This window comes from Elephantulus edwardii, unplaced genomic scaffold (genome assembly GCF_000299155.1).
Source record: "Elephantulus edwardii isolate Elephantulus edwardi_28Jun2011 unplaced genomic scaffold, EleEdw1.0 scaffold00143, whole genome shotgun sequence".
Taxonomy (NCBI): domain Eukaryota; kingdom Metazoa; phylum Chordata; class Mammalia; order Macroscelidea; family Macroscelididae; genus Elephantulus; species Elephantulus edwardii.
In genome coordinates, this window is record NW_006399893.1 from 6,062,821 (window position 1) to 6,075,728 (window position 12,908).

The following is a 12,908-nucleotide window of genomic DNA, read 5'->3' on the forward strand; positions in this document are numbered from 1 at the left end:
AGATTCTTCTAGAGTCAATGACTTCCACAAGTTATTTTAGTAAGAATAAAGATCTATGTTAGGTCTCCAGGGAGCTCCGATGGTCTAGTGGTTAGAAGCTGCGCTTCAATTCTTAGGGAGAAGGATGAGCTATCTCCACCTTTATGATTTACTGTCTCTAAAAACCTGCTGGAGAGTCAGTTATGGGTCGGTTTGAATTTGATGGTACACAACAACATTCAGTCTTCTGACCCTTTCCTTAGGATATAACTCTCTGATAAAATGATTCTTTTTTTTTCTTTCCAGAATGAAACATGAGGTGATTGTGCTGTGTGCTCAGTGAACTTGAGCCCTAAGATGTTTACCCAGCTATTTCAGGTCAAAAGCATTCCCTTTATATTTTAGCTCAAATATCCAAGTGCCTGATGATATAGCACCAACTGGCACTCTAGAAAAAAATGCAATGAAATCTTGGAGTATTTTACACATGACAGCTTTGAAGTCCAGCAAGTTTTCTTAAGGAGAATACAATAAAGTTAGTGGTGAGGCTGGCATTAAAATCTAGGTCTCTAATATCAGCAGGAGAATTAGTACCAATATCAACAACCCCAACAATTGTAAAGACACAGGACTCTTACAGTGGGAGGGACTGTTTAAGCTCAAAGTCCGCAAACACCCTCTGTGACAGGTGCCAGTGTTAACATTATTTTAGAGACAGTCTCTGAGAAAAGAAAAGATAATTAACAATAATGTGGTGAAGCTGAGAGTCATAAACAGGAAGTCTGTCTCCAGATTCGTGTTCATTTGCGGTAACTGTGTTTTTCTCAAATATCTGTTCCACTATGCCTTTTGTAGATTTGACTTCAATATTAAGACAGAATGACCCTGCCTGGCTGTTTTACCATTCCTTCCAGCCAGTTATCTGGGCAGCCAATGTTGATAACGTGAGCTGTGTAATGCAATGAGGTTCTGTGTGGACACACACAATTACAAATCCTCCATGGATTTGGCCAGGCGGTTGTGTGGAATGTGCAGAAACCTTTATTTGATACAATGGAGGAAGTCACAAGCTTGCATGCTGACCTTGAGCTAGATTTACCTTTGTACTTTTTACCTCCTATTTTTCATACTTAATGCAATAAGATCAATTATTTATATTTTATGACTGAGGCACCAATATTAAAGTGTAATCAATGTTTACTCTGTAGATGCTGGTAAACGGATGACAGCAAGCTCAAGAGAGTATTGGACCAGTTAACTTAACCTTTACAAGGAGTGATTGAGGAGAGTTGACTTGTACTTCTCTGCTTAGTGGAACCTTCACACACACACACACACACACACACACACACACACACACACACAAAGTGTGAGAATGGGATAAGCAGCCCTCATCACCTAACTGTGTAGTAGCATACATTTATGAAAGACAAAGAGGAAAAGCAGAAATGCTAAGTAAGAGCAAAGCTAAAATGCTACTTCATCCCAACAGCAACAGCAAAGTTAAACAGGGCAGGAAACAATACACAGACGTGAGGTTGTGGGGAGATTGGAACTTTTTCACTGCTGGTGAGGATGTATAATGGTACAGCCACTATGGAAGGCAGTCTGGTGCAACTTTTCTTTTTCTCTCAAAAAGTTGGAAATAGAAATATCATTTAACCCAGAAATTCCAGTATTGGGAATATGCCCTAAAGAGACCAGAGCCACTGCTCAAAGAGATTAATGCACACCAATGTTTATTGCTGCATTATTCACAATAGCAACCCCTTTGCTCACCAACAAACAAATGGATAGAAAAACTATGGTACAATCACACAATGGAATGTTATGTAGCAGTGAAAAACAAGTCATAAAACATTACAAAACATGAGGGAGGCTGGAGGACATTTATGCTGAGTGAAATATTTCAGTCACAAAAGAACAAATACTGAATAATGCTGCTGTTATAAAATAACACAGACATAAGGAGTTGGGGAGAGAATGGGGAAAGAGTGGATAGATATTTAGGTCTCTCTAATTGGAAAAATGCTACCTGTTCATGTACAGGAAGACTCAATATTGTGAAAATGAAAATCCTACCAAAAGCAATCTATGTGTTCAAAGCAATCCCAATATCGATATTGTTGTTGTGTGCCTTTGAGTCACTTTCAAATCAGCGATACTATGTACAACAGCTCTGAACCCTGCTTTATCTGGAGCCAACCTTATTGTCTCTGACACATCTATCCCCATTACCTCAATCACTGAGTCAATCTATCTCATTGAGGGTCTTCCTCTCTTGTGCTGTCCCTCCACCCTCCAAGCATGATGTCCCTCTCCAAAGATTGGTCCCTCCTTGCAACATACCCAAAGTTTGTCACATGGAGCTTCAGAATCTTTGACTCCAAAGAGCAGCCTGGGTTTACCCTCTCCAGGATGAACCTGTTTGTTCTCCAAGCAGTCCATGGTAGATTCAATATTCTTCTCCAGTACAACTCAAAGGCATCAATTATCCTTCTATTATCCCTAGTCATTGTGCAGCTTTCGAATGCATAGCAAGTAATTCTGAAGATCATGGCTTGGATCAGGCACACCTTAGTCTCCAGGCTGACATTGTTACTCTTTCAATACTCTGGAAATGTCCCTGACAGCAGACTTTCCCAATGCAATTTGTCTTTTAATTTCCTGGCTGCTGGTACCAAGAGTGTTGACTGTGGAGCCAAGCAAACTAAAGCTGTTAACACTCTCAATCTACTATCTATCAGCCCAGTGGTGAGAATCTTTGTTTTCTTAATGTTGATATTCTATACTTTTAAGGCTATAGTCCTCGATCTTCTGCAGCAAATGCCTCAGATCTTCTTTAGTTTTTAGCAAGCAAGGTTGTGTCATCTGCATATCATAGACTGTTTATGAGTCTTCCTCCAATCCTGATGCCACATTTCTTCTCATAGAACCCAGACTCCCACATGATCTGTTCTGCATACAGATTGAAAAGGTATGGAGATAGGATGCATCCCTGCTGTACACCTTTCCTGATTTTGAACCATGCAGTGTCTGCTTGCTCTGTTCTGACAATTGCCTCCTGATCCAAGTATAGATTTTGTATAAGCACAATCAAGTGTTCTGGGATTACCATTCTTCTCAGAGCCACAGTTTGTTGTGATCCACACAGTCAAATGCCTCCGCCTGGTCAATGAAACACAGACATTCTTTTGGCATTCCTGGCTTTCAGCCAAAATCCATCTAACATTAGCTACAATATCCCTAATACTATGGCCTCTTCTAAACCCAACCAGCACTTCTGGCACTTCTCTGTTGATGTGCTGTTCCAGTCATTTTTGGATAATTTTCTGCAGAATCTTGCTTTCATGTGATATTAATGATATTGTTTGATAATTTCCACATTCTGTTGAGTTACATTTCTTTGGAATGACAACAAATATAGATTTCTTCCAGTCAGTTGGCCAGATGGTTGTCCTTGAGATTTCTTGGCACAACTTAGCAAGCACATCCAGGGCAGTATATTTTTGTTGAAACATGCCAATAGTATGCCATCAATACTCTGAGCCTTATTTTTTGCCAATTCCTTCAGAGCAACTTGAACTTCTTCATCACCATAGACTCCTGCTCATATGTGTTTCATGAAATACTTTTGTGTCAGTCCATTCCTTGTGGTACAGTGACTCTGTATACTCCTTCCATCTTCTTTTAATGCTTTCTGGATAATTTAATATTCTGCCAAACACATCCTTAAGTATTGCTACTTGAGGCTTGAATTTGTTCTTTAATTCCTTCAGCTTAAGAAATGCTAAGCGAGTTTGGCCATTTTTATTTTCTGACTCCAGTTCTTTGCATTTTTAGTTATAATGCTTTACTTTCTCTTCCTGGTTGCGTTTTGAAATCTTCTGTTCAGCTCCTTAAATTCTTCCCTTTGCTTTGGCTTCTTGGTTGTCTAGTGCAATATTCAGAGTCTCTTCTGACATCTATCTTGGTCTTTTCTTTCTCCTCTGTTTTTGTAATGATCTTTTGTATTCTTCCTGGATGACATTCTTGATATCCACCCACAGCTCATCTGGTCTTTGCTCATTAATGTTCAAGGCCTCAAACTTGTTTCTGAGATGGTTTTTAAATTCAGGAGGGATAGACTCAAGGTCAAATTTTGGCTCCTGTGGATTTTATTTAACCTTCTTTAGCTTTAATTTGAACTTGCATATGGGTAGTTGACAGTCTTTTCCAGAATCAGCACGTGGCCTAGTTTTCAGATATGATATTGAGCTTCTCCACTAATTTTTTCCACAGATGTAATCAGTGTGATTTATAGGTATACAATTAATTGAAATGCATGTGTATAGTCTGCCTTTATGTTTCTTATAAAAGGTATTTGCAATGACTATATAATTAATTGTACGGAATTCCATCATTCTATCTCCATCATCATTTCTGTCACCAAGTCTATGTGTTCTGACTACTGATCATTCTCCTCTCTTTCCATATTTTTCTTTCCAGTCCCACAATATTATTAATGCATATTCAATTGATCTCTGACCACAAAACTTGATAGAAATCTCCTATTTCCTCCTCTTTGGCTCTTGTTGTTGAGGTAGCTATAGATATAGATATATAGATGATATATAGATACATAGATATAGATATATTTGGATTATAGTGGTATTCATTTGACTTCTTTGTATGTGTATGGATATTGTCCTGATAACATTGTATTTCAAGATGGATCTAGAAATGACTTTTTAAATTACGAAAACAATCCCATTTTACCTCCCCTTTTCATCTCTGGCATATGACTGTGTAAATAAAAATATTCAAGGCCAATCCATCTCATTAAGCCAATACCTAGTATTTATGCATTATATTTCTTTCTTAAAAATGCTCAATTAAAAAAAATGCTCAATTTTCCTACATTCAAGCTTTTCAAATTCCACATTCCAATCATTAAGGTTTGCTTACAACTGTTCCTTTTCCTTTTATTCAAGGAGTTCAAAAGGAAAATTATGAAGTTTATTTGGAGAGGAAAGAGACCCCAGATAAACAAAGCACTTCTGAAAAGCAAAAATGAAATGGGAGGCATAGCACTCCTTGACCTCAAAACCTACTACAGAATGGTGCTAACCTAAGTGGCATAGTACTGGTACAATGACAGGCACATAGAACAATGGAACAGAATCGAAAACCTCTTGATCTGTGGTTAACTGACATTCAACAAAGAAATAAAATCTATCAAATGGGAAAATAATAACCTCTCCAACAAACGGTGTTGTATTAACAAAACTGGACTGCTACCTGCAGAAAGCAGGAAAAGGATCCACATCTCACACCACACACAAAAATCAACTCAAAGTGGATCAGAGACCCGGGAGTATAGCCCAAAACCATAAAGATCATAAAAGACAAACTGAAACAAAGCTTCAAACGCCTCGTTTGTGGTATAAAGAGACTGTTAAATACAGCCAGAAATGCACAATCTGGAGAGAATAAAATGGATGAATAGGACCTGCTAAAGATTAAATCCCTATGTAAATAAAAAACATTTCCCAACAGAGTGAAAAGAAGACCTACTGTCTGGGAACAAATATTTGGCAATATCATCTCAGACAAGGATCTCAAAAGTTTACAGAATCCTACAGATCCTCCACAAGAAAAAGACTGATAACCCAATTACAAAATGGGCAAAAGATATGGAAAGACTTTTCACAGTGGGTGACATTCAGATGGCCAATAGACACATGAAGAAATGGCCAATATCACTGGCAATAAGAGATAAGCAAATCAAACCCACAATGAGATACTAGCTCACCCCAGTAGCAGTGGCAAAGTTTAGTAAGTAATAAATGTTGGAGAGGATGTGGAGAGGTGAGAACTCTCTTACTTTCTTGGTGGGATTGCAAAATGGTACAACCACTCTGGAAGACAGTTTGATGTTTCCTCAAAAAGTTGAACATGGAAACTCCGTATGATTTAGCTATTCCATCACTAGGAATATACTTCAAGGAAATTAGAACTGAGACACAAATGGAGATTTATACACCAGTGTTCATAGCAGCATTATTCACTATCGCAAGAACAAGGAAGCAGCCTAAATATTTAACTGCAACTGAATGGATTGAGAAATTGTGGGGCATTCACACAATGGAAAACTATGCAGCACTCAGGAGCAATAATTTAGAAAAGTACTATATAACTTAGGAGAGACCAAAAAACATTATACTGAGTGAATTAGCTTAGTCTCATAAAGACAAGTACTGCATATGATAATTATTGCAAAAATAGAAGGATAACTAGTAAAACATGTACGGGGGCCCATGGGGGGAAGGAGTGTGAGTGGAAAGGTGAGGATGGATAGGAGCAAAACTACAGGGTTGCACAGTTTGTTGGGTGGAGGGAGTGGGAGGTAAGGAAATGAGAAGGATCGAGGTGAAAAGATAGGGTAATGATAGGCAAGGTCCAATGGTGATTAATTTTATAAAACTTAATATATGGTAATGATCATATGAAACACAATATGAATGAAGAATAGTGTGAAGCACAATGTATAAACACTTTATAAGCAAACCAATACATAATTTTTAAAAAAGATCATTAAGTAAAAGGGATGTGCTTGTTCCCTAGGGATGGGCAAATCAGAAATTATCTATCTCAAATGGGGATATATTAAAGCACAAGGTATGAAGTAGCTGTCTTACATACTTACATGAATGTAAGATGATTTTAAGGGACGAAAACCCACAATATACATTAGTGTAATACAGTGTAAATGGAAAGATTGTATAAAACACAGTGTACATGCATAAAACATGATGTCTTATAAATCATTATATGCAAACCAATAAAATATGTAATTAATGAAAAAGAAGATGAGGCGAATAAAAAGGAGTGGATACAAAATAAACACTGCATTAGAACAGATGAGAACTGTCTGAAAGGAATGTATGATTATGCATTTTATGTATGACAACAATCTGGAACAAAGGATGCCTCGCCGGGTGGGATGTAGGAGGCAGGGAGGAAGAAAATGGTCAATAATGAAGAAAAAAAATAATTTAAAAAAATTGATATCTGCCAAAAAAAAATGCTACTTCTTTGTCTTTGGGTTCACCTAACTCAGTGATTTGTTGAAGATTAGGTAACCACAGATAGCCTGACAAAGGGATAGGAATATATCCTGTAAATATGTCCATTTCCATTAATAATCCTTCAGGAGCCTTCTCTTCATTTATAGGAACTCCAAAGAAATCTATAAATAATTTCAGTCTATGCCAGCAATATATTCTATAATATTTTCCCCACTTGTTATGTAAAATAACATTTCCTTTGGATTGTTTCTAAATTTATCAATTTTAAACTTCAGAGGTGCCCTGCTAGCATGGTGGGATGTGAGCAAATCATCGCCATCAGCCTGTGTAACTCTAAAGAAGCAGATAATCAGAACTATTTCTCCTCTTATAGATAAAAAGAGGCTCAGAGAGGGCTAGTGATTTGCTGAAGTTTACACAGCATCTCAGTTCTAGTCTGGCCACTCCTGACCCCTGAGACCTTTGCTTTTGCTCCATTTGTCAGGATGTCGTGCATTACTGTAGCTATCTTTATCAGACCTTCCTTTCCTCAAATGGCTTTTACTTTCTCAGTGTCTGTTAGCCATATATGAAGGCAATTTTCCAAGTATTCTTAATCCATATTTTTATTTAAGAACAGAAGAAAAATCAGTGTGCTTTTATGTTTTAAACTCTGATGCTTCCTTCTGTACTTATTCTCTAGGCAACCCCTCAGTTAAAACATCATCTTTCTCTATGTATCATACTGAGGAAAAAAAAAACAACCCAAAAAACCCAAACCCAGCACAAAAACACCAGAAGCCATAGTGCAGTCCTGCCCATTAGCTCCTAGGTTTGATACTTTCTAGGGCTACATGCACTAAACAGCAAGCAGGAAATACGGCTTCTGGTCAGAAGAACATGCTTTGTGGACAAGGCTCCACGTTCTTCCAGCTTCCTTGGGCCACTAGAGGCAGACGATTCTGAAATTGAAAGGAATGGATGAAGAGGACACAAAGAGAAGGGAAATGGAGAGTGACCCAGAATGGCATCACTGACAGCTCTAATAATACATAAGCATAGAGGTCAAACATAAACAAACAGAGATGTTAGATATAAATGGAGATTTTAAGGCAAACTGGCAAATAATTTTTAAAAACAAACCATTTGCCTATTGAAATGGGAGATGTAATTTATTTTGGCAGCAGATTCCCTTTACTCATTATATTTTTCATAAACTGAAATGAAAATTCGTTTTCATTCTTGATCTTCCAGTAGCTAGGTGTCGGAGTGTTAGTTGGTTACGTAGGAGTATTGGTAGTGATATCAAGCTGCTGGCTCAGGGCTAGTAATCTGCCAAAGACAGACTCATATGGGACAGCCTGCACACGGCAAAGTCCTGCAAAGAAGGAGTGTGGTCACAAAGCCAAAGAAACGTTTGGCTAATGCTTGTCTCAGAAAGTCTGCTGGCTAGGGGTTGCTGTCGCAAGAACAGGCATAAGTCAGTATAAGTCATACAAATTCTAACAAGTAGTATGAGGTGACTGCTTCATACAGTCTATATACAAACTATATGTATGAAAAAGAATAAGAATCAGTATTGGAGAAGGACTCATCAACAATCTGCAGCTGATACAACCTTGCTGGCTAAAAAGAGGACTTGGAACATTTGTTGCAGAAGATCAAAGACCGCAGCATTCAATATATATTAAATTTCAATGTCAAGACAATAAATAGTCTTCCCCATGAACCAACAGGCAATATCATGATAGATGGAGAAAAGATTGATGCTGTCAACAATTCACCTTGCTTGGATCCATAAGCAACAATTGGTAGCAATGGTCATTAGGGAAAGAGGCTACCAAAGACTTCTCCAACATCCTAAAGAGCAAAGATGTCAGTTTAAAGATTAAGGTGAACCTAATACAAGCCTTGGTATTTTCTATTGCTTCCTATACATCTATAAATTGGACAAAGAATAAGTATAAAAGAAGAAGAATTGATGCCTCTGAATTGTGGTATGGGCAAAGAGTACTGGACTCATGGGTTCCTATGGACTGCTAAAAGAACAAACACATGTTCATGGAGGAAGTGTAACCAGAGTGCTCCTTAAAGGCAAGGATACTTTGTCACACTTACTTGGGGCATATTTTCAGGAGGAATCAGTCCTCAGAGAGAGAAATCATGCTGGGAAATGTATAGGGTCAGTGAAGGAGAGGAAGACCATCAGTGAGATGATGGGTTGATAGAATGATTACCACCATGGACGTGAGCATGGCAGAAATGGTGAGGACGATTTGTTCAAGGTTCAGATCTGCTGTTCACAGGGTCACTATGACTTGGAGTCAACTTGATAGCACCTAACAACAACAGCAATAAAAACAACAACAACGTGAGGTGACTAACTAGCAATTAGTATGCACTGTTCTTGGTTCATATTTGTCATACGTCTTTCAATGGAGTCTTCTAGTAGTACACCTTTAACTACCATCCATTTCTAGGAGCTCTGCTGTTGCAGACAAGTACTGCATCAAATCCAGTCTATCAAAGGTAGGTGGCCTTTAAATATGATGGCACCCATTCGATCTGAGTGAACCCTATCTTTAGAAAGGCCAGGGAAGAATGAACTTACAGACATGCAGAAAGGGAGAAAATGGCTCACTCCTGACCAATCTACATACATCATTGCAGAATCAAATCCAATATTTGAAAGGCATTAGTCACTTGGAATTCTATACTTATTTCTTTTTCTAATTACCGTGGCACCAAGAATGTCCCATATGTTTACACTATTGAAGTCTATGGGGGAGAGAATAGTCTAAAAGTATTATATTTTAGGGCATTGTTTTATCGTAGGAGTACGCAATGAGGGTTGCAGAGTGGATTATATTTGGGGGTAGGGGGTGGGGTTTGGGGAGGTGCGGGGGGAATGTGTACCAATGAGGGAGTTTTTCTTTTGCTTTTCAAGGAGAAGAGCAAATGGGGGGGGGGTTGTGCGGGGAGAAGGGTGCAACAATGAATGAATGGAATTCCAAAATCTCTGTCATTGAAATGAAAAAGAAACAAACTAAATTAATAAAATAAAAAAAAAAGAATGTCCCATAAGAACAAAGTTTTGGTGTCAAAGCTCATTATAAAGAATCAAAATGAACCAAAGTGCAACAGGGAGCAATCCTTGGAGACAAAAACTCTGGGAGGCATTACATTCTATGTTATTTAGAAATCATTGCAAAAAAGGAGGGAAGTATATGCATGGTACTTATTAGCATCAAAATAGCATTTAGAACAGTGTTGCTTCAGTGAAGGAAGCTGAAATGGTAACATTTTTCAGAAATTAATAAGATGATAACAATTTATGTAATTACTGCACTATTTTATGCTATTTCATCATTAGTGTATTACTTTAATGGGATAATATTTGAAGCCTTTTAATAAGCATATGTGATTTTTTTTCAGACTATGTAACACTGGGTGAAGAGAGCACCCATAATTTAAATTAAAATGCCCATACTAAAATGGCCATCTTTTCCCAGTGCGTAATGAAGGTATATGGTCTCATTAATTCTGTTAATGATTTTGTTTTGTCCAGGGATATTCAAATAGGAGCCTAGAGCTGTCTTCTTTGAGACTTCTCATTGCAGAACATTCTCTAAATCCACAGGAAGGCGAAATTTACAACTTGTAGCAAAGAAAGTGCACCTCTTTCTGACCTAATCCCAGTGCAACTCTCCTCAGAATGCCTTTTCTTCTATTACAATGCTTTTATATCATTTAAATAAAAGTCCAAAGTGGCATCAGGGCCCTTGTCTAAATTACACAAAAATTAGAGCTAAGTGGCCTGCAAATGATGGCATAAATGGGGACATAAGACTCTAATTAAGGCTCAGAGGAGAGGAAAAAGATTTTAATTCAGCAAAGTATCCATGAGACATTTATGCATATTTCAGAATGGATCTAGCAATGCTGAAATGGATACACAATTACCAGTGCACCAAGTGGGGGACTGCTGCATGGAAGGGTCTGCGATGTGAGAACAGTCCTTTTGTGACTGTCACTGGAGAGAACAAGAAAGACAATGCCTTAGGATCTTTTGAAGCAAATGTAATGTTAGAGTAAGAGATGGCATGCTATGTTAGAAGGTTTTTGAACAGTGGTTTTTGTCAGGAAAAAGTCTGACTGGTAATGAATGCATCATGTGTTGCTGTTTTAATCTCTAACTGCTTGACAATGTGTCTTTAAAGCATGTACTAACATAGGCAGATAGTGGGTTTGTTCTGAATCCTAGTTGGGGAAAGCCCCTTAAATTCCAAACTTTTAACAGACTCCTGGGTCACCACACCAATGAGCCACAGTATTAGAATCCATCTTACGTTATATCTAATCTCCTTCCTATATCGGTTCATAACCTTTATTAGATAGGTTTTACCTAATATTCCTATATTAGTCCCCCAAGAGATTACCACAATGTTTTTTCTGAAATTAGTAATTTCAGCCTAATCTGTGCTGATGATTATGGAGGGGGGCGGATCCCACTTGATTGTCACCTTCCCTTCTACCAACTCTGCCCAAGCATTTCATTCTGTATTTCATTCTATATTTAAAGAAATGGTCAGCTATCTGGTTAATAATATTCCTCTGTAAGAAAACGCTTCCTAACATGACTAATTTTCTCTTGGAGCTGACTAGGAAAATGAGCACAGCTGTGCTGATTCTGGATTTCTGGAGTTGGTTAGGGGATCTCTTAACTTCCCAGATAATAGTAGGAGTGTTTCTTGCAGATACTCCAGAAGGACAGACCGAGTGATCTTTATTGCTACCATGTGAAAAGCTTGCTAAGAAGAGACAGCAAGTATGGCAAATCAGTCCAGCACTGGGAAGCAATAAGAAAGTAAAAATGAAATTGTAAAAGCCAACACAGGGCCTTTTTCTTGTTGATAACTTCTGTACAGTGAAGATATACCCTTAGCTGTCATAGTTGTATTAAATGGGACCAAGTTAACTTCAGCACCTCTGATAAGGGGCTTACCGGAGTTTGAGATCAGCTGGATTGGATTTCTGGCACACTGCACATTTCTTCATGTTCACGTTCTCTCTTCCCTTTCAGTGACACGACAAGGGCAGCCTTAGATATGCTTATAATTTGTGGTTTTATAATGCAGGGGACATCTACATTTTCAAAGAAGGAATGATACCAAGGAATCCAACGGCAAAAAAAAATGGAAGTGGGAGAGACTAAAGCAACAACCGTAACAGAAAACTGCCATGAAGAACATGCTCTGCCTAGGATTTCAGGGAGTTTAAAAAATGATCTTATGGCTCTTGAGAGTCAAGGCTATTTGAGTGAAGAAATGGAACAGCATTTGTCTCTGAGAAACCTTAAACATCCATAATTAAATATAATTGTTGGTTTTCTGAGCTGTAAACTGCACAGGATGAGACACCCATATTTCCCCACTACACACCTGTGGAGCAGCTGGTGGATTCAAACCATGCAGCTTTGGGTTGGCAGCATGATTCCCTACTTCTAAGTCACCAGAGCTCAGTATGATAGTTAGTAACTAGTTGTTGTTATGTGCCATCAAGTTACTTGAAACTCATAGCAACCCTATGTACAACAGCCCAATTTTAGTCTCTGACACACCCACCCCCATTACCCCAGTCACTGAATTAACCCATCTCATTGAGGGTCTTCCTCTACTGTGCTGTCCCTCCACCCTCCCAAACATGATGTCCCTCTCCAAGGATTGATCTCAACTTGAAACATGTCCAATGTATGTCAGACGAAGCTTCAGAATCCTTGCTTCCAAATTGGAAAAATATCTGCAAAAGACTCAAGCAAGACCCACACCTCACTCCATACACAAAAACCAACTCAAGGTGGATCATGGACCTAGGACTAAA

General features: G+C 38.3%; 1 protein-coding gene across 1 annotated transcript in view; it reads right to left on the reverse strand.

Annotated features, from left to right (window-relative positions):
• NCKAP5 (NCK-associated protein 5) overlaps positions 1–12,908 on the reverse strand; it is a 914,632-nt gene that overhangs the window by 68,187 nt on the left and 833,537 nt on the right.